A 27,245-nucleotide genomic window follows, 5' to 3' on the forward strand; every position below is an offset into this window, starting at 1 on the left:
TAATGCTGTTTGGTTTTTCCCAGACAACATGACCTCTTTCTGATATCTGGCAGCTAAGGGAAGAAGTTGATCATTCAGATTTCATCAAGATTCATGTTAAGGTGGCTCTGGCCTCTGCTTCAGTAAGAATGAGCTCACTTCATAACCTCACCAACAATACCCTGTGCCTCAGCAGCCATGTCTTTGATCTTCTCTGGGCTTGAGGCTGACATGCTCTTGGGCTATGTTTTAACATTGAACTCAATGCTAACAGATTCCCTAGTTCCAAATACTAGGAGGATGTGCAGCACTACACAAATTCTTATTTTTTTCAGGAAAATCTGAGACATATGGAGGAATTCTCATGATAAGCGAGTTTTTGCTGTGTTTGGTGGTTATTCAGATTCCAGTCCAGGCTCTCAGTTTACAGCACTGGTGATAGGTTTGCAGGCCCCTTTTTGTTCTTGCAAGATCTTCCTTGGGGATTCCTTCAGGGACCTATATTAAGTTGCTGTTCTACCATAAAGGGCTCCTCTCTTTAGACAGCAACTGATCTAGGCTGCCTATGTGTCCCTTGCTTTTTTTCTGGTCCAAAAGATAGGGTTTTTATTTGATTCATGTAATTTCCTGATCTAATTACATATATAACTATATTGTATTTTTTATACTTCAATGAAACCAAGATGCTCAGTAACAATAAATTTAATGTTCAGCTCTCATCATCAAATAAATATAAATCATTGTTGTGGAGAATCTTTTTCTAACAAATATTTTTGGAAAGAGCATAGTTTCATGTTAAACCATTTTAACTTAACATCACAAGTATTTAAGTATATTTAATGTAAGAAAATAAAAAGTTCTGTATATTGAACTCACATGTGCTCACCTCCTTTGAGAAGTATGTACATGTAATATAAAAAGTTATAGAAAATGAAATTAAAAGGTGGGTTTATTTGGTACAGAAGGTTTAAAGTCCATACATAGTACTCGTATAAAACATTTTCCACAAACATTTTGAAGACCCCTGTGTATCAATATCAACATATTAAATTATTGAATTATACCACAAATCCCTTTGATAGAGAAATTATGTATTACCCATATTTTGTAGATAAGAAACTGAGGCACAAGATAGAGTTTGATTTAAACCTAGCCCACTTATCCCAAATTTTAGCATAGATGAATCTACATTACAATTGTGATTTAATAGATTATTAACAAAATATTATCATATTTAAGGACTCACAGGATAAAAAGTTCAAGATGGTAATCTTAATTTATTTCTCCATATTTCATCTGGGTTTCACTTGAAAAATATGTGGCCTCAGTGATCTGAAGAAGTATAAAATTATTAACATTTCATGATAAAAAAATATGTTGATGTTATGTAGTTAACCCTATGAAATGTTATTCAAGAAGACTCTAAGGCCAAGAAAACTGAACTGCCTGTCCCAAATTTCCATAGATAAGTCCAGAAACATTAAGACATTCAACATGAGTAAGTCAGAATAAATAAATAAAATACTTCATCTTACTGGAGAGAAAAATGTAGCAGTTCATCATAAACATTTGATTTTGTTTTAACCTGAAAATTTCTAGGATGAAGCTGGTTTACTCGAGTGATGTTTATTGAATCAGAATCTCCTGGATGGAAGAAATCAATCTTTCCTATCTGAACTTACCAAAGTGTCCAGCATTAAAACTGATTCACTAGATGTTTGGAGGGCAGAGGGGAAGAGAGGGAGTTTGGCTAATGGTACCGGACCAGAGTGACATAGAAGCAGTAACTTGCTAGTGTTACACAGCATGGTGGGTGACTCTAGTTCACACTAATCTGGTATATGTATTTAATGAACTAATGGAAGGAAGTCACTCTAAATCTCCCATCATGTGGTAATGTCAATGAAGGAGAAATTTTGATTGCCTTAATTTGATCAATATACATTGTATGCGTGTATTGAAATGCGGCACTATAGCCACTAAATATGTACAATTATATTTTTTTTGATAGGCAGAGTGGACAGTGAGAGAGAGAGACAGAGAGAAAGGTCTTCCTTTGCTGCTGGTTCACCCTCCAATGGCCGCCGCGGCCCGCGCGCTGCGGCCGGTGCACCATGCTGATCTAAAGCCAGGAGCCAGGTGCTTCTGAACCTGGTCTCCCATGGGGTGCAGGGCCCAAGCACTTGGTCCATCGTCCACTGCACTCCCGGGCCATAGCAGAGAGCTGGCCTGGAAGAGGGGCAACCGGGACAGAATCCGGCGCCCTGACCGGGACTAGAACCCGGTGTGCTGGCGCCGCAAGGCGAATATGTACAATTATTGATCATAAAATTTTTGGAAGAAAACTAATACTCATAGACAGTTTTCTCATGAGTGTGTCATATTTATAACAGAAAATATGAAGGAAAAACTTGTGGAAAAAGTTCAGTACACATAGAAAACCATTGTAGAATTAACATTACAACAAAAAAATCATCATGTGTGAGTGAAGAAGGAAAACTATGAAGCTTTCCTGCAAGTCATAAAAAAGGACCTCAGTGAACTTAGAGAGACCATATTCCAGTAAGGGAGAATTCACTATTGCAAAAATGTCTTTTCTCCTTCCATTACGCTATAAATCCCTACCAGACTTTTATGAAACTTCCCAGGCAGAATTACATGTATCTGAAAGTGCAATGCACAATAATAGCTGAGTAACTTAGGAACAGTGAGCAGAGTGTTCTGTATCACAAACCAAAGCATATGATCTAGAGCTCTCTTTTTAGGTTTATTTATTTTGAAAGGCAGTGAAGAAGCTGGAGAGAGAGAGAGAGAGAGAACATTTCCATCAACTGGTTCACCACCCCCCCAACAAATAATACCCACGGCAAGTGCTGTGCCAGGCCAAAGCAGAATCTGGAAGTCCATCTGGTCTCCCACACAGTCCCATTGGGCCATCTTGTGCTTCCTGGATGCTTAGCAGGGAGCTAGAAAAGGAGCAGAGCAACCAGGACTCCAATCAGTGCTCTGATATAGAATGCTGGTGTTGCAGGTGGCGGCTCAACCTGCTGTGCCACAATGCCAGCCCCCATATCTACAATATCTTCTTTTAAAGATTTATTTATTTGTTTGAAAGTCTGAGTGACATAGAGAGAGGAGAGGCAGAGAGAGAGAGAGAGAGAGAGAGAGAGAGAGAGAGGTCTTCCATCCATTGGTTCGCTCCTCAGTTGGCTGCAACAACCAGAGCTGTGCCGATCCGAAGCCAGGAGCCAGGAGCTTCTTCTGGGTCTCCCATGCAGGTGCTTTCCCAGGCCATAGCAGAGAGCTAGATTGGAAGTGGAGCAACCAGGACTCGAACCAGTGCCCATATGGGATGCTGGCACTGAAGGCAGCAGTTTTACCTGCTATACCACAGTGCCAGCCCCCACATCTACAATATCTATTACAGAGTAATACTATCAAAGGTATATCCACTTCATCATCCCATACCCAAATGAACCACACATCAAGCAAACATTGTTTAAAATGTTAGCTTCCACAGTTATGTCTTAAGGACTCTGCTGTCTTGTCAATAGAGTGAATAGTTACTTTGATCAGATGCAGACTTTACAAATCCCTGCCTATGCCAACTGAGAAATAAGCATTGTTTATTTACTATTTGTCTGCTCCGGTCCCTGTTCATTGAGTCCTTTCCATCCCAGAGCTCTCCATTAGGAACTAGCTCTCTTCATTTTGTGGAGCTCTTCCCCAGCTGCCTGTTATGACAACCCTAAGAGAGCTTCTTCACTGATGTGGGAGTTCAATGGTGCAATGGAATTCTGACAAAAGCAAACTTTTTTTTTAACTTTTATTTAATGAATATAAATTTCCAAAGTACGACTCATGGATTACAATGGCTTCCCCCCCACACCGTCCCTCCCACCCACAACCCTCCCCTCTCCCACTCCCTCTCCCCTTCCATTCACATCAAGATTCATTTTCGATTCTCTTTATATACAGAAGATCAGCTTAGTATACATTAAGTAAGGATTTCAACAGTTTGCTCCCACACAGAAACATAAAGTGAAAAATAATAGATGATTTTTTTTAAATGATGATGAAATCAGATCAGACCTATTGTCATGTCTAATCCCAGTGAGAGTCAAGTTGGGAGTTGATAATTTCTTTTTTTTTTTTTTTTACAGAAGATCAGTTTAGTATGCATTAAGTAAAGATTTCAACAGTTTGCACCCCCATAGAAACACAAAGTGAAATATATTGTTTGAGTACTCGTTATAGCATTAAATCTCAATGTACAGCACATTAAGGACAGAGATCCTACATGAGGAGTAAGTGCACAGTGACTCCTGTTGTTGACTTTACCAATTGACACTCCTGTCTATGGCATCAGTAATCTCCCTATGCTCCAGTCATGAGTTTCCAAGGCTATGGAAGCCCTCTGAGTTCTCCGATTCTTATCTTGTTTAGACAAGGTCATAGTCAAAGTGGAGGTTCTCTCCTCCCTTCAGAGAAAGGTACCTCCTTCTTTGAAGACCTGTTCTTTCCACTGGGATCTCACTCACAGAGATCTTTTTGCCAGAGTGTGTTGGCTTTCCATGCCTGAAATACTCTCATGGGCTTTTCAGCCAGATCCGAATGCCTTTAGGGCTGATTCTGAGGCCAGAGTGAAAAGCAAACTTTCAAGTCCTCGAACCTTACGAACTTCTAGTTCTGATTTGCTGCCAAGACTCTGATAATGTAGCAGAAATGGCCTCCCTTCAAACAAACTCTGGTCAGGAAGGCCATCACCAGGTCAGCACATCTTAATTTTATCCAAAGCTTCTATGAAAACTATAACTGAATGATTGACATAGCTATATTAAATTTAAAAGTTTCATATTGCCAAAAGCAAAATTAGGTGTATGACATGGCTAGGGTAAACGTTTATAATAAATAAGAGTATTGACATCTTTAAAATGTAAGAAATTCCCATAAATTAATCAGGAAAAAATAAACTACCAATAAAAATGCTCCAGTATAAAGAAGTAATATATAAAAGAAATTTAAATTGCTAATACATAAAAAATTGCTAAAATCAATCCAGTTTTGATATTTGAAGGAATCTGGGCAAAAACAATTTTAAAAATAAGGTGCAACTTTCAACTAGCCATTCTAAACCTAAACATAAACAATCACAAACAATGCTGAAAAAGACATTTGGTATTTCATAAAGTTGAATGAAAGAATGACTTGATGCATTTATTGGGGAGGTCATTTTGGCAGAATCTATCAAAATTTAATACAGTTTCTAAAGTAGTCCTTTTCAGGACTTCCAAGCAAAAGTATGTGTGCAATGATGTTTACTAACCCACAATTTGCACTAACAAAATATTCCAAACCACGCCAAAGTCCATCCATGCAGGAATTCCTAAATAAATCAAACGATTGCAGCACTGTGGCTTTTCTGTAAGGCAGTGTGCCAGGCTGTATTAAAATCCTTTTAGCACTGCTCTCTAACACTTGTGCAGTCCAAACACACATATATTGGATTTTCAGCAGAAAGAAGAGACCATATAGTTAAAGTAAATAAAGCACAGTTTTAATGTACATTTCACACATGTACCAAACTTTTCAATTCATTTAAATCTAATGCCTCCCAAAGAAGCCATTTCATCTGTCTACTTCTTTAATTCTGTTTAAAAATGAGAAATTAGGGCAGAAATTTGGCTTGGCAGTTAAAATACCAGTTGAAATGCCCACATCCCATATCAAGTACCAGGGCTTGAATCTGGCTATGGCTTCTGACTCCAGCTTCATGCTAATGCAGACCCTGAGAAGCAGTGGTGATGTCTCAAGTACCTGGGTTCCTGCCACCCACCTAGGGAATCTGAATTGACTTTACCCTTCTGGCTTTGACTCAGCTCAGTCCTGGACATTGCAGGCTTTTGGGGCAGTCAAACAGTGGTTAGGGACCCTTCTTTTTCTCTTTCTCTTTCTCTTTCTCTTTTTCCTCTACCTCAAGCTCTCTGTTTCTCTGCCTATCAAATAAATAAGCATTAAATATTTTAAAATGAGAAATTAAGATTCTTGAATTTTCAGTTTTATTGTTTTTATGTACAATTTCACATTTTAAATCTGTACACCAATATTACTAGGGCAGTAGAGCTGCCTTTTAATTCCAGCTTGTCAATTTTTAAATTATCTCATACTGAACTTTAATTGTTAATATAGTTCATTATATTAATGGAGTTCCCATTTTTGATAAATTTATTTTTGGACTCACATGGGTATCCTGTTGAAAATGGCAGTTTACCAATATTTCAAAACTTGAACCTTTCTGTGACCTTGAATGTCTTTATGACATGGCAGCTGGCTTCCTCTAGATTATGTGGGCCATGAGAGCAACTAGAAAACACAATGTCCTCTTATCTAGATCTAGAAACTATACGTTGTCCACTCGCTAAAAGCAAGTCACAAAGCATTTCCACACCCACTGTCAGAGAATGTGTGGGGATGTAATAAAGTCGGTATAACATATCCCAACAAAGTATATATTTTTATATAAACTGTTATGAATGATAGCATAGCTTGTTTCCTCATCTGCTACTTAAATTCAGTCTTTTAGGATGTCTCTGTACTGGTATGTAGAGAGAGTTTTAGTATTTTTATAGTAAGATGATGCTAATTTTATGAGTTAGTATCTTTCTGTTGATGAAGTTTAGTTCAGGAATTTTGTTCTTCACTGCAATTAATGGTGCTATAAATACCTGGGAATGTCTTCATACAGAGCTGTCTGAGTTTTGCTTGGCCATATGTGTAAAGGAGAAATTTCTGAATATTTGGTACTTGATATCGTCTTCATAGACATAATGAAATTTCTTTCTACAAGTAGAATTCTTGGATTTTCATTGCTTTACATTATCAGTGCATTTGATATCCTTTTTTAAAAAAATGTGCAATGTTAGTGAAAAAGTATCTCTGGTTCTTATTTCAAATGAAATGAATTTGGATTTTTATCCTCTGAAAATAGTTTTTGTTTTATTTTTAAAACTTATTAGAGAAAAATTAGGTTTACTTGGTACATGTACTTTTTTATGGAATCAAAAATGGTATTTTTAGTTCTTTGATTCATGTCCAAAAGAAACTAATAAACAAAAGAGCACATTTCCCTCAATATTAAAGATTGGAACAGAGCAAAAAATGTATCAACCCATGTATATTTAGTCTCAAATAAGTAATACCATTAAAATTTCTCCTAACAACACCTTTCTGATGAAATCTGATTTATTCTTCACTCTCACAATGTTCCTATTTCAAGATGTGTCACAGTCCATGTGATTAGGATAACTATGTGAAAAACATTCTTTTTGTTGCTTTTGCTTACAGCATCCTTGCTGACTTCACATAAATATTTTTAAAAGTTTTACTTATGTATTTTATTTAAGAGACAGATGGGGAGGCAGACAGAAAGAGAGAGAGAAAAGTGGGGAGGGATCTACCTTATATTAGTTCATTCCCCAAATGCCCACTGCAATCAGAATTGGCCCACGTCAATGCCAGGGGCTGGGAACATAGTCCATGTATCCCACAAGTGGCAAGAATCTGACTATTGAGCCATTAGAGCACCTCCCAGGATTTGTATTACCAGGAAGCTGAGTCAGGAACCAAAGTTGGGCATTAAACTCAGTCATTATCAGTTTGCAGTGCAGGTCTCTCACTTGCGGTTTTAAACTTCACAGATTATCTGTAGTGCTTTAGACATTGTATTTATATAATACTGTCATCCATGAATCATCTTCATACATCCATTGTATCTTGCTTTATTTTCCCTGACTTCTATTTTTTATTTTTATTTTTATTTTTTTGACAGGCAGAGTGGACAGTGAGAGAGAGAGAGACAGAGAGAAAGGTCTTCCTTTTGCCGTTGGTTCACCCTCCAATGGCCGCTGCAGCTGGCGCACTGCGGCCGGCACACTGCGCTGATTCGATGGCAGGAGCCAGGTACTTATCCTGGTCTCCCATGGGGTGCAGGGCCCAAGAACTTGGGCCATCCTCCACTGTACTTCCTGGCCACAGCAGAGAGCTGGCCTGGAAGAGGGGCAACCGGGACAGAATCTGGCGCCCTAACCGGGACTAGAACCCGGTGTGCCAGCACCGCAAGGTGGAGGATTAACCTAGTGAGCTGCAGCGCCGGCCTCCATGACTTCTAATATATTGTTAAATTGTGGTGGAAGTGAATATAGCTACCTTATTCCTGATTTTTGGAAGAAGACTTTTCACATCTAACTGTGTTTGTTGGTTTTAGTGAGTTTAAAACTTTTTGGGGGGCCCAGCACTGTGGTACAGTAGGTTAATCCACCACCTGTAGTGCCCATTCAAGTCCCGGCTGCACCCCTTCTGATCCAGCTGTCTGCCAAGGCCTGGGAAAGCAATAGAAGATGGCACAAGAGCTTGGGCCCCCACACCCACGTGGAAGACCAGGAAGTAGCTCCTGGCTCTTGGCTTTGGATCGGTGCAGCTCCAGTGGTTGTGGCCATTTGGGGAGTGAGCCAGTAGATAGAAGACCTTTCTCTCTGTCTCTCCCTCTCACTGTCTGTAATTATACTTCTCAAATAAATAAAAAATTTTTAAGAAAACAACTATTTTTGGTACATATAATTTAATCACTTAAAGGATTGTAATTGTAATTCTAGCCAGTTAAGAAATGTTCAACATAAGTATATTTTTGGCATTTATATGTGATCAAATGATATTCTCATATATTCTATTCACATTCTAATTTATGTTGTTTCATTTCTTTCATTGGTATTTTGTTATCTTTCCCATTTAGATTTTGTATATATTTTATATATATATATATATATATACTAAGAATTATATTCATTTTGGGTGCTAATTTGAATGGTTTTATGTTTATTGTATTCTTAAGTAAACTTAAAATATTACGGAGATAGTACATAAGTTTCCATATACCTCCTACTCAGTGTTTTCCACCGTAATTCCCCTAAATTTAGAATGGTAAATTTACTATAATGAATGAAACAATATTTATACATTGTTAACTAAATTCATATTAAATTCAGTATTTCCTACTGTGTACTTTTTTGTTATAATCATTGTGTCTCTAAGATTTGTCTTTAGAGTGACAGTTTTTCAGAATGTACATTTTTGATGACCTATATTTAACATTCTGATAATTGCCAGTCAGGTATTTTGTAGAATGTCCCTCAGGTGCAATACTTCCATATAACTGGACTGGGGCTATGCATTTTGGAAGAAAGACAAGAGAAGAAACGTACCATTCTCACTGCAGCATATCAAAGACATATATGACTAATATGGCTTATCACAGATTAGATATCTACCTTAAAGAAGCATGAATTAATACTACACATCCAACTCTTAGCCATGACCACATGAACCATTCCTTTTCTCTCTGTCACAGCATGTCCGACCATTGAGAATCTGGCTGCCTGCTGCTACCCATTGACTTAATTGTTCAATTTCAGGATGAATTTATAGGAGTTTTCTACTTGTTCATCCGTGCCCTACTTGGGAACAAATTTATCAGCGTACAGTGAACATCACAGAGTGCAGTGCAGAGCAGATGACAGAAGTATAGAGAACAGTGTTTCTGCAAAGTCTCTGTGATTTTAGTCCTACAAACATCACTAATTTCCAAAGTTAGGTTAGTGTCTTTATTCCCAGTCCTTCAGTGATTGCCTCACGCACTTGTAACAGATCTATGCAATTTTTGTGTATATATTTCTGTTTCTGTACCCAAAGTCTCCATTTTGTGTTTTACAATCTTGGCTATGGAACGTTTCAAAAAGTTCACAGAAAATGGAATTCAAAGATAAGTTTATTTTGTTACAAAAGATTTTTGAAATCCACACATAGGTTTTTCATAATATACATTTCCATGGAATATTTCAAGTCTCCTAAAATCAATCATCGTTCTTTGTTTTGTGTGTATTGTGTGTGTGTGTGTGTCTGTGTGTGTTGTATGGCTCTTTTATTTTCTATGTTGCTGTTTTCCTTAAAAGTTGGTTACACCTAGTGGTTCGTGTTTGTAAGTTAAATATTGCTTGTGAAATTTTTAGACATATCTTGAACTAGATAATGTTAAAATTTCTCCAGAGAGGAATTGTTTCCATCTGGGAGGCAGATGACAAATCTAATTAGTACAATCAGCATTTGAAATTATCACAACTGGCCTTGACTCTGGTTTATCTTCAGTTCAATCTTAATTATATGTTGTGAACTTTTAGGTCCCCAAGCCTTTGCTCTTTACCAGAATCTTGACTCATGGGCAGATGTGATTCCCAATTGTTGTCTATGCACACCCAATCCCATGAAAGGAAAGGACTTCTACTTAGGTTTTCATCTTCTCAGTAACAGCTTTGAGTGAGCAGTCAGCATGTTGGGAAAAACAACATCTAACATCATACTTCCCTTTTGGACTTCAAATTTCTTCAAGATACTGACTTAAGCTTTCTTGTTGGGGGTCAGCATTGTGGCTCAGTAGGCTAAGCTACCACCTGAAATGCAGGCATCTGGTCCTGGAAAGAAACACAATGTGGCCCAAGTGGTTAGGACTCTGCTACTCACTTGGGAGTCCTAGACTGAGTGCCAGGCTCCTGGCTTCAGTCTGACCCAACCCTGGCTGTTGCAGCCATTTGGGGAGTGAACCAGTGGGTGGCATATCCTTCTCCCTCTTTCTCTCTCTCTCCCTCACTTTGCCTTCCAGATATATAATGAATCTCTTTTAAAAATTGTTTGAGAAACTCTTAGATAACTTGAATGAGATGGTTTAAAAATTCCAACCAGTTTTTCTCATCACTTCAGCACATGACTGCCTATGACCTGCAAATTGTTGCTTTGAGAAAACTTACCTCCAGCCCTTCTTGAACACCCACCTACACATCTGGGATGACTTATTTTCTTCCAGAGCTACGTTCTTCTTTATCAATATTTATTTATATGAAATGCACATAAAGAGAGACAGAAAATCTTTAATCCATTAGTTCACTCGCCAAATGCCCACTACAGTTTGCACTGGAACACCCTGAATTTGGGAGCTGGAAACTCAGTCTAGTTTCCCACTTTCATATCAGGGACCTAACCACTATAATCATTACTTGCTGCCTGCCTCCTAGGGTACATATAGCATCCTAGGAAAGTTAGAAAGAGGAGCAGAGTTGATTCAAGCATGTAAATTCATTGATAAGAGTTTGTGGACATCTTATTCAGTCTCTTAACCTTTGTACCAAATTCCTGCCCAAGAGTTACACTCTGATAAGGAGTATATAATTCTTAGTGGATCTGGATTTGAGTCCATGAATCTAATATTGCATTTTTCTACTTAGATATGCCAAGGTTGGCGTTTGACCCTTAAATATAGGAAAAAAAAGAGATCCATTTCACCAGGATTAGCAAATGCCAAAGAATTTGGATAAATTTTTTTCCTTGTTTCTCTTGGCTCAAGGTTTTGTGAAATTTTGGCCAAACTCTCACTATCTTACAATTTCTTCAATGACTTACGGATTTTTTTCTTCCTATACCTGTAGCCATATTCACATTAATAGAAACAGATTTCTATTAAAGCTCTTCTTAATTTTTTATTTAAAGTTTTCCCTTTTCATTAAGTAAAAATCTTCAGGGTTATTTCACAGAATCTTTTTATTTTTAAATTTCAAATTGCTATTCTCTGCTTCCTTTTTAACTTATTTGTTGACTTCCACTAAGGTGTTTTTTTTTTTTTAATTTTACGGTATTCCTAATCAAGACTTCTTTTAAATTCTACAGATGCAGTTTCTTCTTAACCACAATGAAAAAATGACATGTTCTACAATGTTTCTTATCCAATTAATTCAATTTTATAAGAAGTTTCAGAGATTTTTTTAAAAAGTCTATTTCTATTTAGAGTATATTTTTGTATGTTTAGTGAGGCCTTTTAGATGATGATTATTTTGTAGGTCGGCAGGCCCCAAATGGTGGAGTTAGAAATGTGCCAGGGGATTCCAATACAATCCCATCAAGGTGGCATGTACCAATGCCATCTCACTAGTCCAAGTGATCAATTTCAGTTCACAATTGATCATACTGATAGGTCAAAGAGTCAAAGGGATCACACAAACAAGACTAGCGTTTGCTAATGCCAACTGATAGAATAAAAAATGGCAGATGTCCTAAACAGCACTCGGGCCTCAGAATCAGCCCTTAAGGCATTCGGATATGGCTGAATAGCCCATGAGAATATTTTAGGCATGGAAAGCCAAAACACTCTCTCTGGCAAAAAAAAAAAAAAAAAAAAAAACAAAACACAACCAAACCAAACCCTAAATGAAAGATCTCTGCGAGTGAGATCCCAGTAGAAAGAACGGGCCACCAAAGAAGGAGGTACCTTTCTCTGAAGGGAGGAGAGAACTTCCACTTTGACTATGACCCTGTCTGAATAAGATCGATATCAGCGAACTCAAAAGGCTTCCATAGCCTTGGCAACTCATGCCTAGAGCCTAGGGAGATTACTGACACCATAAACAAGAGTGTCAAATTGTTAAGTCAACAACAGGAATCACTGTGTGCTTACTCCTCATGTGGGATCTCTGTCCTTAATGTGTTGTCCAATGTGAAGTAATGCTATAGCTAGTACTGAAACAGTATTTTACACTTTATGTTCTGTGTGGGTGCGAACTGATGAAATCTTTACTTAATATATACTAAATCAATCTTCTGTATATAAAGATAATTGAAAATGAATCTTGATGTGAATGGAATGGGAGAGGGAGTGGGAGATGGGAGGGTTGCAGGTGGGAGGGAAGTTATGGGGGGGGAAGCCATTGTAATCCATAAACTGTACTTTGGAAATTTATATTTACTAAATAAATTTTTTTAAAAAAGATGATTACTTTTTTTTTTGACAGGCAGAGTGGACAGTGAGAGAGAGAGATAGAGAGAAAGGTCTTCCTTTTCCGTTGGTTCAACCCTCAATGGCTGCTGTGGCTGGTGCGCTGTGGCCAGTGCACTGTGCTGATCCGAATCCAGGAGCCAGGTGCTTCTCCTGGTCTCCCATGTGGGTGCAGGGCCCAAGCACTTGGGCCATCCTCCACTGCCCTCCCGGGCCATAATAGAGAGCTGGACAGGAAGAGGAGCGATCAGGAAAGAATCCAGCACACCGACCAGGACTAGAACCCGGGGTGCCGGCGCCACAGGCAGAGGATTCACCTATTGAGCAAGGACGCCAGCCGATGATTACTTTTTTTTAAAGAATTATATATTTATTTATTTATTTAGAAGTCAGAATTACATAGAAAGAGAGGGAGAGGCAGAGAGAGAGAGGAAAATCTTCCATCCACCTGTTTACTCCCCAGTCGGCCGCAATGGTTGGAGCTGTGCCGATCCAAAGCCAGGAGCCAGGAGCTCTTCCAGGACCCCAATATGGGTGCAGGGGCCCAAGGACTTAAACCATCTTCTACTGCTTTCCCAGGCCATATCACAGAGCTGGAATGGAAGTGGAGCAGTTGGGATTTGAACTGGTGCCCATATGGGATGCTGGCACTGCAGGCGGCGGCTTTACCTGCTACACCACAGCACCAAACCCTAAGATGATGATTACTTAATGAGCATTTCCTTCTTGAGAAAACTGCAATAATTTCTGTCCAATTGCTTATACTCCTGCTGTAGTATACTCAAATAGTTCATTCCAATGAATCTAAGGGAAAATTCTTAAAGGTTTTCACATGGCAAATATGGAACATGGAGATTGGTTGGGCTAGAGCAGAGGCTGTTATTAGCTTGGTACTTGTGTCAAATAATTTTGCATTTTGTTCGGTAGCAAGAAATCCTTGCTATCAAATATAAGCTGATAAAAGTTTTAGTACAGAATCTAAAGTCACTGTGATGTCCTTTGTCTGGTGTACTTCCTCAAGGTGCTGGATTTAGTTGTACATGCCCCATAATTGGGCTTCCATTCCAGTTTTGTTAATTGAGGTTTCTAAGTAAAACACTTTCATATTTTCCTCCTGTTCACTTTAATGTTGGATATTTCTTTGTATTACCAGGTGGGCATCTCTTTTCTCTTATCACTCTATGTCCATTTTTTTTTAACAGGGATTCATCAACATTCTGACTCTGTGACTATTACTTTACTAATCTTATGTATTTTAAAAATGTGTAATTTTAATGACTTTTTAAAGGGACATGAGCAGTGAAATTAGATGAATGTACCTGAATGCTGTCTTACCTGAAAGTATTTAATTGTTAAAGTACTGTTTTCATTTACTATGAAGACAACAGAATCAAAATAATGTAGGTTTTTTTAAGGAAATTAGATGATTTTCAATTATTGGACATTTAATCCTCAGTGAGGATAAAAGTTCTATAAACACAATCCATAAACTGTACTTTGGAAATTTATATTTACTAAATAAAAAATAAAAAAAGTTCTATAAACACAAAAAGTGTATATAGTCATATAATCTTAAAGCATTATTTGCATACATAGGAAGAAAATATAAACAAGACAATTTGATCAACATCCCCTGTGTTCCCATCACCTAAAATTAATCAGTGATTTTGAACTTTTTTAAATATTCTGAGACTTATTCTTAACATCTTTGTGGGTTGGATGCACAGTGAATTGGTAAAATCATTGATAGCATCTACTGACACTCGCTAGAAGTGTCATACACTTGTCTATCTACTTTTAAATTTCCTAACCTCTGCAGCTAGTGTCCTTCACTTTTATCTATAAAATTTTTATGTGTACCTGGAATTTTTGCTTGTACCTTTACTATTTTTCCCCAGATTCTAGTAAGTATCTTGTTTTTGCAAAAAGAACTTAGAGAACAAGACTCTAGTTTGTTTTGCTGTTGTATATTGTTGATCATGTACCAGGACTATGTTCTTTTTATCATCATCTGATTTAGAAGAGAGTAGCGAAGTTTACAGACATCCTGCTGCAAAATGTTCATTGCCAATACATATTCCAGAGTGTGAACTACACCTGTTAAAGCAGAATAGCATGGAGAATAGTTCCTAACTCTAAATATTTAGCAAGCTTACTAGGTGATGATTTATACCTATAAGTGTAAGATATGCAGGCACTGTAATTAGGAATAACTGCCTTAAAATCAGAGAGATGTGGGTTCTAATACAACTCTGTTTCTTTCTAGATATGGAAGAATGGAATTGACAGCACGTTCAGTTCATTATTTTATTTTTTATTTTGATTTTTGATTTTAACATTCAACGTGATTTATAGATACAATGTTAAGAACACAATGATATTCCCTTCCTCCCTTCATCCTCCTCTCCCCCCACCTCATTCCCTCCTAATCTCCTTCCTTCTTCTCTGGCTGTTTACTATTTAGTTGCTGAGATAACATATTTTAAGCTTAATATTTCACCAAATAAAAGTAAAAATCAAAAAGACTAGTTTAGTGGAATGTAGACAATGGCTATAAACATTAGGAAAAATGACCATTTAACCTATCCATAGTAAATTTTAAGGTAATCAAGAGATCCTCCAGTTGCATCTATTTTACTGCAAATGCTAGAATTTCATTCTTTGTTATAGCTGAATAATAGTCCATTGTGCATATATACCACATTTTCTGTATTCATCTGATGATGGATACCTCGGTTAGTTCCAAAATTGGCTATTGTGAACAGTGCTGTTCTGAACATGGTGGTGCAGCTAACACTGATACTTTGTGTTCATATCTTTTGGGTATATCATATGACAAGTCTCCTTCTAGGTTTTTAAGAAATCTCCACACTGTTTTCCACAATTGCTGCACTAATTTCCATTCCACCAATAGTGTATAATGTTCCCCATTGTCCACATCCTCACCAGCATTTGTTACACTCTGATTTTGGATTTTAGCCATTCTGACAGGAGTGAAGTGATATCTCACTGTGGTTTTGATTTACATTTCCCTGATAGCTAGTTTTGCTGAACATTTTTTATATACTGTTTGGCCATTTGTATTTCTTCTTTTGAGAACCGTCTATTAAAGTGCTTTGACTATATCTCAACTGGATTGGTTGTTTTTGTTGAGTTTTTATGTTGCTGATATATTTGGGATGTTAATCCTTTGTCAGATAAGTGTTTTGGAATTATATTTTCCCATTCTGTTGGATGCCTCTCCACTCTGTTAATTGTTTCCTTTGCTGTGCAAAAGTCTCAGAGTTCATATTTCCCATTTATTTAAGTTTTGCTTTTGTTACCTGTGTGGGTAGGGGTCTAATCCAAGAAGCCATACCATACACCAATGTCTTGCAGTGTTTCCCTTACATTTTCGTCTAGCAACTTCATAGTTTCAGGTCTTGAGTTTAGGCCTTTTATCCATCTTTAGTTGATTTTTGTGAATGGTGAGAGGTATAGATCTGATTTCATTTTTCTCCATATATAAATCCAGTTTTGCCAGAACTATTTGTAGAAGATACTATTCTTACCCCACTGTATGGTCTGAGCATTTTTGTCAAAAATGAGTTGGCTGTATACATGTGGATTAATTTCTGGGCTCTCTATTCTGTTCCTTTGATCTATGTATTGCTTTTTGTTTCAGTACCATGCTGTTTTAATTACTGTAACTTTGTAGTATGCTTTGAAGTCAGATATTGTGATACCTCCAGCTTATTGTTGTGTTTCAAGATCACTTAGGCTAATCTGAATCTTTGTTGATTCCATATGGATTTTAGGATTGCTTTTTCTAGTTCTGTAAAGAATGCCATTGGTATTTTGATAGGAATTGCATTGAATTTGTAGATTGCTTTAGGTAGCATAGACATTTTAATGATATTGATTCTTCCGATCCATGAGCAAGGAATACCTTTACATTTTGGTGTGTCCTGATGATGTATTTCATCAGTGTTTGATAATTTTCATTAGAGAGATCTTTCACTTCTTTGGATAAATTTAACAAGAATAGTGTCTGCTAATAATAACTGATAGAATTAAAAAAGATAGAACAATCCAACATGGGAAGCGGGATACATAGCAGATTCATAGAATGGCACATGTCCTAAACAGTACTCTGGCCTCAGAATCAGCCCTTAAGGCATTCAGATCCAGCTAAAAAGCCCACGAGAATTTCTCAGGCATGGAAAGCCAAGACACTGTGGCAAAAAAATGGTCTAAATGAAAGATCTCTGTGAGTGAGATCCCAGCGGACAGAACGGGCCATCAAAGGAGTTACCTTTCTCTGAAGGGAAGAGAGAACTACTTTGACTATGGCCTTGTCTAAATAAGATCAGAGTTTTTGAACTCAAGAGGCTTCCATAGCCTTGGCAGCTCATGACAAGAGCCTCAGGTGATTACTGATGGCATAAACAAGAGTGTCAATTGTTTAAATCAACAATGGAAGTCAGTGTGCACTTACTCCCCATGTAGGATCTCTGTCCTTAATGTGTTGTACTATGTCAATTAAAGTAAAACTACTACTCAAACAATATTCTATACTTTGTGTGTCTGTGTAGGTGAAGTCTGTTGAAATCTTTACTTAGTATATACTAAGCTGATATTCTGTATATAAAGATAATTGAAAATGAATCTTTTTTTTTATCTTTTATTTAATGAATATAAATTTCCAAAGTACGACTCATGGGTTACAATGGCTTCCCCCCCATACCGTCCCTCCCACCCACAACCCTCCCCTTTCCCACTCCCTCTCCCCTTTCATTCACATCAAGATTCATTTTCGATTATCTTAATATACAGAAGATCAGCTTAGTATACCTTAAGTAAGTATTTCAACAGTTTGCTCCCACACAGAAACATAAAGTGAAAAATAATAGATGATTTTTTTAAATGATGATGAAATCAGATCAGACCTATTGTCATGTTTAATCCCAGTGAGAGTCAAGTTGGGAATTGATAATTTCTTTTTTTTTTTTTTTACAGAAGATCAGTTTAGTGTACATTAAGTAAAGATTTCAATCGTTTGCACCCCCATAGAAACATAAAGTGAAATATACTGTTTGAGTACTCGTTATAGCATTAAGCCTCAGTGTACAGCACGTTAAGGACAGAGATCCTACATGAGGAGTAAGTGCACAGTGACTCCTGCTGTTGACTTTACAAATTGACACTCCTGTTTATGGCATCAGTAATCTCCCCATGCACCAGTTATGAGTTTCCAAGGCTATGGAAGCCCCTTGAGTTCTCCGACTCTTATCTTGTTTAGACACGGTCATAGTCAAAGTGGAGGTTCTCTCCTCCCTTCAGAGAAAGGCACCTCCCTCTTTGAAGACCTGTTCTTTCCACTGGGATCCCACTCACAGAGATCTTTTTGCCAGAGTGTCTTGGCTTTCCATGCCTGAAATACTCTCATGGGCTTTTCAGCCAGATCCGAGTGCCTTTAGGGCTGATTCTGAGGCCAGAGTGCTATTTAGGACATCCGCCATTCTATGAGTCTGCTGAGTGTCTCACTTCCCATGTTGGATCACTCTCCCCTTTATTTATTCTATCGGTTGGTGTTAGCAGATACTAGACTTGAAAATGAATCTTGATGAAGAATGGATGGGAGAAGGAGTGAGAAATGGGATGGTTGTGGGTGGGAGGGAGGTTATGGGGGAAAAGCCACTATAATCCAAAAATTGTACTTTGGAAATTTATATTTATTAAATAAAAGTTGAAAGAAAAGTCTGCTTTATCTGATATCAGGATAGCAATGCCTCCTCAATTTTGGTTTCTATTTCCCTGGTATGTGTTTTTCCAACCCTTCCCTTCACATTCAGTCTGTGTCTATCTTTTTTTTTTTTTGTGAAACGAGTTTCTTGTAGGCAGCATATAGTGGGGTCACAGGGTTTTGTTTTGTTTTGTTTATAGAATGGATTTCAGCCAACCTAAGTCTTGGTTGGTAATTTAACCTACTCATATTTGAGGTTAGTATTGTTAGATAAGAACTAAGACCTGCCATTTTGTTGATTGGATGATTCTACCTGCTTTGGAAATGAATTTGGTGGTAACATGTGTCTCTTGTTTACTGCTTTTTTTGTTTGTTTAAAAATATTTATTTACTTATTTTAAAGTAAAGAGTTACAGAGAGGCAGAGGTAGTATAGATATTTTAGGTCTACACTAAAGAGAGAGAGAGAAGTCTTCCACTGGTTCACTCCCCCAAATGACTGCAACAGCTGGAGCTGCGCTGATCTGAAGCCAGGAGACAGGAACTTCTTCCAGTTCTCCCACACAGGTGCTAGAGCCCAAGGATTTGGGCCATCTTCTACTGCTTTCCCAGGCCATAGCAGAGAGCCAGATCAGAAGTGGAACAGCCAGGTCTTGAACTGGCACCCATATGGGAGTAGCATATGATGTAGCAGCTGGTGGCTTTACCTGCTACACCACAGCACTGGCCCCTCCTGTTTACTTCTAATGCAGGTCACCCTTCAGAATTTCTTGTAAGACTGGTCTAGTTGTGAATTCTCTCAGCTTCTGCTTATCTGGAAAACACTATTTCTCCTTCATCTTTACATAATAGCTTTTCTGGATATTATATTCTTGGTTGAAAGTTATTTTTTCTTTTAAGGCTTTGAATATGCCATCCCACTCTTTTCTGGCATGTGAGTTTTACACTGAGAAGTTTGGTGTTAATCTAATTGGTTTTTCCTTTATATGTAACTTGAAGCTTTTCTCTTACTGTTGTTAGGATTCTTTCCTTGTCTTTAACTTTTGATGTTTTGACAACATGCTTTGGAGAAGACCTTTTTCGGTTGCCTTGTTCTTTTTGCTTCTTGTATCTGGATATTCATGTCTCTCTCAAAACCTGGGAAATTTTCAACTATTATTTCATTTAGTGATTTCTCCATATCTTTTTCCTTTTTGTCTCTTCAGGACTACCTATAAAATGCATATTCGGTCATTTAATGGTATCCCATATTTCTCATAGCCTTTCTTCTTTCTTTGTAGTTCTTTTCTCTTTGTTTTGTCTGATTGGATTATTTCAAAATCCTTCTACTTGAGGTCAGAAATTCTTTCTTCCATTTGGTCTATTCTGATGTCAATGCTTTCAATTATATTTTTTATTTCACTGATTGAAGATTTCATCTCCAAACTTTCTATTTGGTTCTTCTTAATGGGTTCTTTCTATCTCCTTAGTAATATTTGCATTCATGTCACTCATTGATTTCCTCATTTCTTTAACCTATCTGTATTATTTTGCATCTCATTGAGTTTCCTTACAATCATTATTTTGAATTCTATATTTGTCATTTCACAGATCTCCTTCAATTCAGGATCTAATTCTAGAGGAGTATTGTGTTCTTTTGGAGACATCATACTGCTTTGCTTCTTCATGTCTCCTGTGTCCCTGGGTTGATTTCTGCACATCTGGAGTGTTCATCTCTTCTTTATGGAGTAGGCTTTATTGGAAAAGAGCTTGTAGTTTAGCCGGAGTACAGGGTATCACTTGGCTTGTTGCTTTGGCTTTGGTTCTAGGTGGGCCCAGGAGTGTAGTTTCTGAGTAATTTCTTTTGTCTTACTCAATGTCACTGCATCTATAAGTGACACAGTGGACTAGTCTGCTGTGTGTTGGGACAGAAGTATGGCTTTCAGATAAATAAGGGTTTCCTTGGGTGTGTATCTTTGGCCCACAGAGAATTTGGTATTGTTCTCTTTGGTGAATGTCATAACCAGAGCCTTGTTCATGTTGCTGAGGGGACCAAGGGTGGCTGCACTCTTGTCCTATTGACAAGCCTGAGTGATGCCAGGACTTGTGGTACCAGATGTTGTGGCTCTAGGACTATGTCATACAGATGCACCCTTCCTCAAGTCCTGCTTGGAGAATCCAGCTGATGCTGTGGCTTATGATATCAACAGCTCTAGTCCTAGGACTAGAGGATGTGAAAGGAATCCTGTTCCAGAACTATAGAGTGACTACAAGATATACATTAGATTTTACCAGGGAGGGTATGAGTCCAGAGAGGTGGAATACAGATAGGTTCCTCCCTATGTCCAATGGTTCGATCCCAGTGGCATCCAGAAATTTAGAATTTGAATTATTACAGTGCTGATTTTGCAGGGTATAATGGGGTCATTACACAGATCTCCCAGGGTGGGAGCAGATTTTTTTATGGGCTGTTCCTGATGATAGCCCCCAGCAGCTTAAAGTGAATCCTCATTGCTCACGTATAGTCCACGAGTGTGGCTCTGGGGCTAATGCCCAAACACTCTTACAGATGCGGGATGGAGGGGATCTGACCTTTGTTCCACACGTTGCCCAGACTCTGACTAGGATGCTGGTAGGAGCAGAAAAGAGGGGCACTGTGCAGGGGTGGGGAGGGGAGAAGAGGAAAGCAAGGTCACTTCCTGCTCCAAGCTTGGCAGTTGCTCAGACCCCAGTCAGCTCTCCAGGCTGAAGTAATAGTCAGTGGGTGACTGTGGAATTCCACCTTGGCTAATACTGCGAGCAGTGGGGTGCATGGCAATTTCTTCTTGCTTTGAGCTGGCAGCTGGCTGTGTGGTGGCAGCTGGTTGCAAGTGTGTCTCTGTCTTCTCTCCTTTTGCCCCACAGATTCTTGGTTACTTTTTTTCTGCTTCCTTGCCAAAAGTTTTCATCAGACCCCATATTCACTTGACTCTCAAGATATTTCATGAAGCAACCATAACTTGCTATCAATTTTCTACATTTCCAACAATGAAGAATGCTCATTTCCCCTTGATCATGAAGTTTACCTCTCAGTTCTTCTGTTCATCTGTGTCTGGGTCCTGGTGCACCCTGTCACAGGCTACCTGGCTCTGGTCTGTTCAGTTCATTTTGCACACTGGAAAAATATTAGTGTAAACATAGACTAAATATGAGTATATAACAAAAACACTTAAAATCTCAGTGTAATTTTTGAATATATGATACTTAATCAAATCTAAGGCATTCTTGATTATGATACAGAAGTGATTAATATATATAGAAAAGAGCTTATTTTTTAAATTCTATTTAAGTTATGCAAATTTCATATATACAGATCTAAGCACATAGTGACATTTTCCCCCTACCCTTCCTCCCACCCACACTACAATTCTTCCTCTTCCTCCTGCTCACATTCCCGCTCTTAATTTTACAGATATATTTTCAGTTTAGTTAATGATCATATAGTTAACCCTACACTAAGTAAAAGATTTCAACAAATAGTATGAAGAAAAATCAAAAGAAAAAAATAAAAATGAATGATAATTATGAAAAAAACACTGTTCCTCAAAGGAAGAGACAAGGGCTATATACAATCATATAATCTCATAGTGTCTATTTCACTGCAATATATTACATTTTAGGTACTCTATTAGTTACCTCAGATCAGGGAAAACATATGGTATCTGTCTTTTTAGAACTGGCTTATTCCACTAAGTATAATGGTTTCTAGTTTAGACCATCTTGTTGCAAAAGACAGAGTTTCATTTTTTCTTTACAGCTGAGTAGTACTCCATAGTGTATATATACCATAATTTATTATTCCAGTCAACAGCTGATGGACATCTGAGTTGACTTCGTATCTTACCTATTGTGAATTGTGCTGCAATGAATGGGGGTGGAGGGTGTACAGATAACTCTTTCAGAAGCTGATTTCTTTTGGTTTGGGTAAATTCCCAGGAGTGGGATGGCTGGATCATATAGTAGGTCTATATTCAGATTACTGAGGTACCTCCACACTGTATTCCACAGTGGCTGTATCAGTATACATTCCCACCAACAGTGGACCAAGGTACCTTTTTCCTCACATGCTTGTCAGCATTTGTTTGTTGATTTCTGTATGAGAGCCATTCTAACTGGAGTGAGGTGAAACCTCATTGTGGTATTGGTTTGCATTTCTCTAATGGCTAGTGGTCCTGAGCATTTTTCCAACTGTTGGCCATTTGAATTTTCTCTCTTGAAAAATTGTTCAATTCCTTTGACTATTTCTTAACTGGATTGTTTATACTGTTCTTGAATTTCTTGAGCTCTTTATAGATTCTGGATGTTAACCCTTTATAAATTACATAGTTTGTAAAAATTTTTTCCCATTCTGTTGGTTGCCTCTTCATTTTGCTGAGTTTTTGTTTTGCAGTTTAGAAGCTTCTCAGCTTCATGTAATCCCATTTGTCAATTTTTGCTTTGATTGCCTGTGCTTCTGGGGTCTTTTCCAAGAAGTATTTACCTATGCCAATGTCCTGCAGAGTCTCCCCGATGTGTGAAAGAGAGATTCTTGAAGTTATACTATGAGATGATACTTTCTGATCACTCATTTTATTTTATGCTCATTTATGTTTTTAATGTTTACTTATTTTTATCTATTTGAAAGCTCTCTCTCTCTATCTAATATCTTCTATTTATACTTTAATTCACTCCATAAAAATATTCACAACATCTGAGGCTATGCCAGACTGAAGCCAGAAGCTCAGAACTCCATTCTGGATCCCCACATGGGTGGCAGGGGCCCAAGCACATAAGCTGTCTTCTGGTCTCTCTCAGGGTACATTAGCAGGAACCTGGGTTGGAATAAAAGTAGCTTGGCTCAAACCAGCATTCCAATATGTGTTGTAGGTGTCCCAAGTACCACAATGCCTGCCCCATTTTATATAAAAAACTTTTTAAACTTCTATACTTTATCATATAACATTGTTGGTGTATTGTAAAAAAATATAAGCAACAAAGAATCATGTAGACATGTCTAAAACTAAACCTTCTGAGATTGACCCCTAAAGTGTTCATAACTCAGAATTTCATCTTCGATACTACATACATGATGCTGAAAGCTTTATTGAAAAGAGTGGTTATAGGTCATTATTTTTCAAGTCTTGTTTTCCTCTTCAGTTTTACTAGAAATAAAAGGATATTACCAGAAAGTATCAGGATAAGATATTTTAATTATTACTAGGATGAACAATCCTTCTCCAAACTGGCCATTAAAAGTTCTTCTACTCAACTGTTAAGCAATTGCCCTTTTTAATCACACTTCCATGATCAACAACCACTTTCACTCATATACAATTAACAAATGTATTATAAACTAATGTGTGGCTGAAAAAGAATTGAAATATTTTAAGACTTAAATACAGGCTGGCGCCGCAGCTCATTAGGCTAATCCTCTGCCTTGCGGTGCCGGCACACCGGGTTCTAGTCCCGGTCGGGGCACCTGATTCTGTCCCAGTTGCTCCTCTTCCAGGCCAGCTCTCTGCTGTGGCCCTGGAGTACAGCGAAGGATGGCCCAAGTGCTTGGGCCCTGCACCCACATGGGAGACCAGAAGAAGCACCTGGCTCCTGCCATCGGATCAGCGTGGTGCGCCGGCCTCGGTGGTCATTGGAGGGTGAACCAATGGCAAAATGAAGACCTTTCTCCCTGTCTCTCTCTCACTGTCCACTCTGCTTGTCAAAAAAAAAAAAAAAAAAAAAGACACATCGTGCACTCATTTCCAACAGGTTTCCTGGAGCATGCTGCCTTAGGATTTATACTACATGGGAAAATACATGTGTGAACAAAGCAAAAGAACTCAACTGAAAGCTTATGCTAATACTAATGCAATCAGCATTGAATGGGGTCAATTACCTGGAAAATCAAAGATGTTAGATTTCTTAGTCACTTAGAGAATTTTTAATCAATTGTCCTTTTAAAAAATTTTTATTTACTTCTTTGAAAGGCAGAAAGAGACAGGGACACACACACACACACACACACACATGCACACAGAGAGAGAGAGAGAGATCTTCCATCTGCTTGTTCACTCCCCAAATGGCCACAAGGGATGGAGCTGGGCTGTCTCAAGGCCAGGAGCTTCTTCCAGGTCTCCCATGTGGATACAGAGGTCCAAGTACTTGGACCATCTTCCACTGCTTTCCCAGGCCATCAGCAGGGAGCTGGATCAGAGGTGGAGAAGCCAGGACTTGAACTGGCAATCATTTGGGATGCCAACACCTCAGGCAGTGACTTTACCCACTTTACCCACTGCTTTTCCCAGGCAACCAGCAGGGAGAAGACTCAGATGTGGAGCTGCTGGGACACAAACCGGCACCCATATAGGATGCCAGTGTGACAGACACTGAGATGCTGGCCTCATCAGCTATGCCACGATGCTGGCCCTACATGTCCTATTTTTCTTTTCCTCCCTATTCTACTTTTCATGGTCTTCTTTTATTATCAGTTTAGGCTCACAGGTTTTTGGCACTATATTTCAGCCCATTTTTCAGTAATTCTATGGGTAAATAAGCATCTTGCTAACTGGCTCATTAATACTAACCCTGTTACCATGGAGACTATAAAGAAAGGAGAGGCTGAACTAAAAGCAAACTGACAGAGGCTGAGCTAGAGGTGGCTTCCATATATATAGAAGGCACATAGTGTTGTGCTGCAGTCCTTTTAAATTGATGTTCTCAATGGCTCATGCTCAGCACCCTTTGTTTTCAATGGTGCCAATGTAAACAATGACAATGTTGGGGCAGGCATTTGATGCCAGGGTTAAGTTACCACTTGAGATGCCCACATCCCAAGTCACAATGCCTGGCTTTGGTTTCCAGCTCTGCCCCTGATTTCAGGATTCTTCTTGTACAGACCCTGGGAGGCAGAATATCATGTCTTGAGCAGTTGAGTCACTGCTTCCCCCATGAGACACCTGGATTGAGTGTCCAACTCCTGGCTTCAGCCTGGCCTTCAACTTTGGCTGTTGCAGGCTTTGGGGTATAAATCATCAGATGGGGCATCTCTTTCTCTCTCTTTCTCTCTCTCTCTCTGCCTTTTTCAAATAAATTAAGTAAATAAATAAAATTCCATTAGGGAATGACAGTATTTATCAATGGTAAAAATAGAGGTGAAATAATCCCATATAGCTTAGCATGATGAACAACTAATTGGGGGATTGACTTGATTAATTCTGTATGAGAAATTAAATATCTCGCTGCTAGGAGCTGAATGTTTGTGTTACCCAAAAACTCAAAATCTTGAAGCCTCAGTTTGGTACCCAGGCTATTAGAAGTGGGGCCATTGGGAGTGAGTAGGTCATTAGAGGGAACCCTCATGAATAGGATCACAACATAATGCCTTGTAAAATAGACCCTGGAAACTCACCTCTGCTCTGTGAGGAGACCCTGAGCAGGCACGGTCTGTAAATCAGGAAGTGGGACTTCACAGACCACAGGATCCAATGGCTTCTTAATCTTGGGATTCCCAGCCCCAATTCTGGGAATAAATTTCTGTTGTTTATAAATGACTTGAATGATGTTAACTTGTTGGAGTAAACCAAAAATCCCTCTACTCCTGTTCATTCATTACTATTTTGAAAATGTTAACTTTAAGGCAGGCATTTGGTTGAGCAATGAAGAAGCTGCTTGGGACACCTGCGTACCATATCCCAGTGCCTTGGCTCCAGTCCTGGCTTTGCTCTTCTAACAGCTTCCTGCTGCCATGCAACCTGGGGGACAGCAGGTCATAGGTCAAGTAGTTGGGTCCTCACAACCTATGTGAGAGACCTGGATTGGATTCCTAGCTTCTGCTTTGGCCTGACCTAGCCCTGGCTGTTGAGCAGTTGTAATGAGCAGATGGTGAATTCTTCTTTGTCTCTGTCTCCCTTTGCAGCTCCCTGTCCTTCAAATAAATAAACCCTAAGGAAAGTTTAAAAATTAAATATGACTATTTTTTCTGGATAAATATTGCACATATCTACCTCAGTTTATTTATGATAACAATGTGATGCTTCACACACTTGTGCCTCACTATTTGTAAGTTAATATAACCTATTTTGAATAAGCATTCCCCACCTGGAAAAAGGAAGATGTTAACCTGTTCCCCCCATGCCCCTCTATTCCCTTCTGAACCTTCCTTTCCCTTTCTGGCTTTGCCAGTGCTTCCCATTCCTTTCTTATTTTTATTATTTGAAGGATGTATGTGCTTTACTCTAACAGATGATATCTAAGGACATACATAGGTTTCATGTAATTTAATCATGTTGATGTATTTTGTGTAAGCTGAAAAGTATCTGTGTGCCATCTCTTCAATGCTACTATTTGAGACAGATGAATATGTGCTATAGTTTGAATGCTGAATGTTCCCCAAAGGCCCAAGTGAAAAAGGCTTGGTCTCTAGGGTAGTTTTGTTAGGAGCTGGTGAAATGTTTAGGAAGTGGTACCTGGTGCAAGGTCCTAGGGATATTGGGGGCCATCCCTAGGAAAATTGTTGCCAATGTCTGAGTCTCTCTTTGTCTTATTAATTAATTAATTAATTAATGTCACTGCTGAATTAATCCCAACAATCATGAATAAAAAGTAACAATTTTTTTATTTATTTGACAGGTAGAGTTACAGACAGTGAGAGAGAAAGGTCTTCCTTCCGCTGGTTCACTCACCA

The 27,245-nt window shown here is 38.4% G+C and overlaps 2 long non-coding RNA genes across 9 annotated transcripts in view; one reads left to right on the forward strand and one right to left on the reverse strand.

Annotated features, from left to right (window-relative positions):
• Positions 1-27,245, forward strand: part of LOC138848879 (uncharacterized) — a 126,768-nt gene that overhangs the window by 87,278 nt on the left and 12,245 nt on the right. The gene's annotated exons all lie outside the window — the stretch shown is intronic.
• Positions 1-27,245, reverse strand: part of LOC138849019 (uncharacterized) — a 60,578-nt gene that overhangs the window by 26,091 nt on the left and 7,242 nt on the right. The window contains exons 2-4 of one of the 5 annotated variants that reach the window (XR_011387342.2): positions 21,616-21,704; positions 13,296-13,440; positions 667-2,945 (exon numbers count right to left, since the gene is read on the reverse strand). This is a non-coding gene — a long non-coding RNA (uncharacterized LOC138849019). Of the gene's footprint in view, positions 1-666; positions 2,946-13,195; positions 13,441-21,615; positions 21,705-27,245 lie in introns of those variants that run through there. The other 4 variants (XR_016230892.1, XR_016230891.1, XR_016230893.1 and 1 more) reach the window with 4 other exon arrangements.

Source organism: Oryctolagus cuniculus, chromosome 3 (genome assembly GCF_051225735.1).
Source record: "Oryctolagus cuniculus isolate XC-2025 breed Fujian yellow rabbit chromosome 3, ASM5122573v1, whole genome shotgun sequence".
NCBI lineage: Eukaryota > Metazoa > Chordata > Mammalia > Lagomorpha > Leporidae > Oryctolagus > Oryctolagus cuniculus.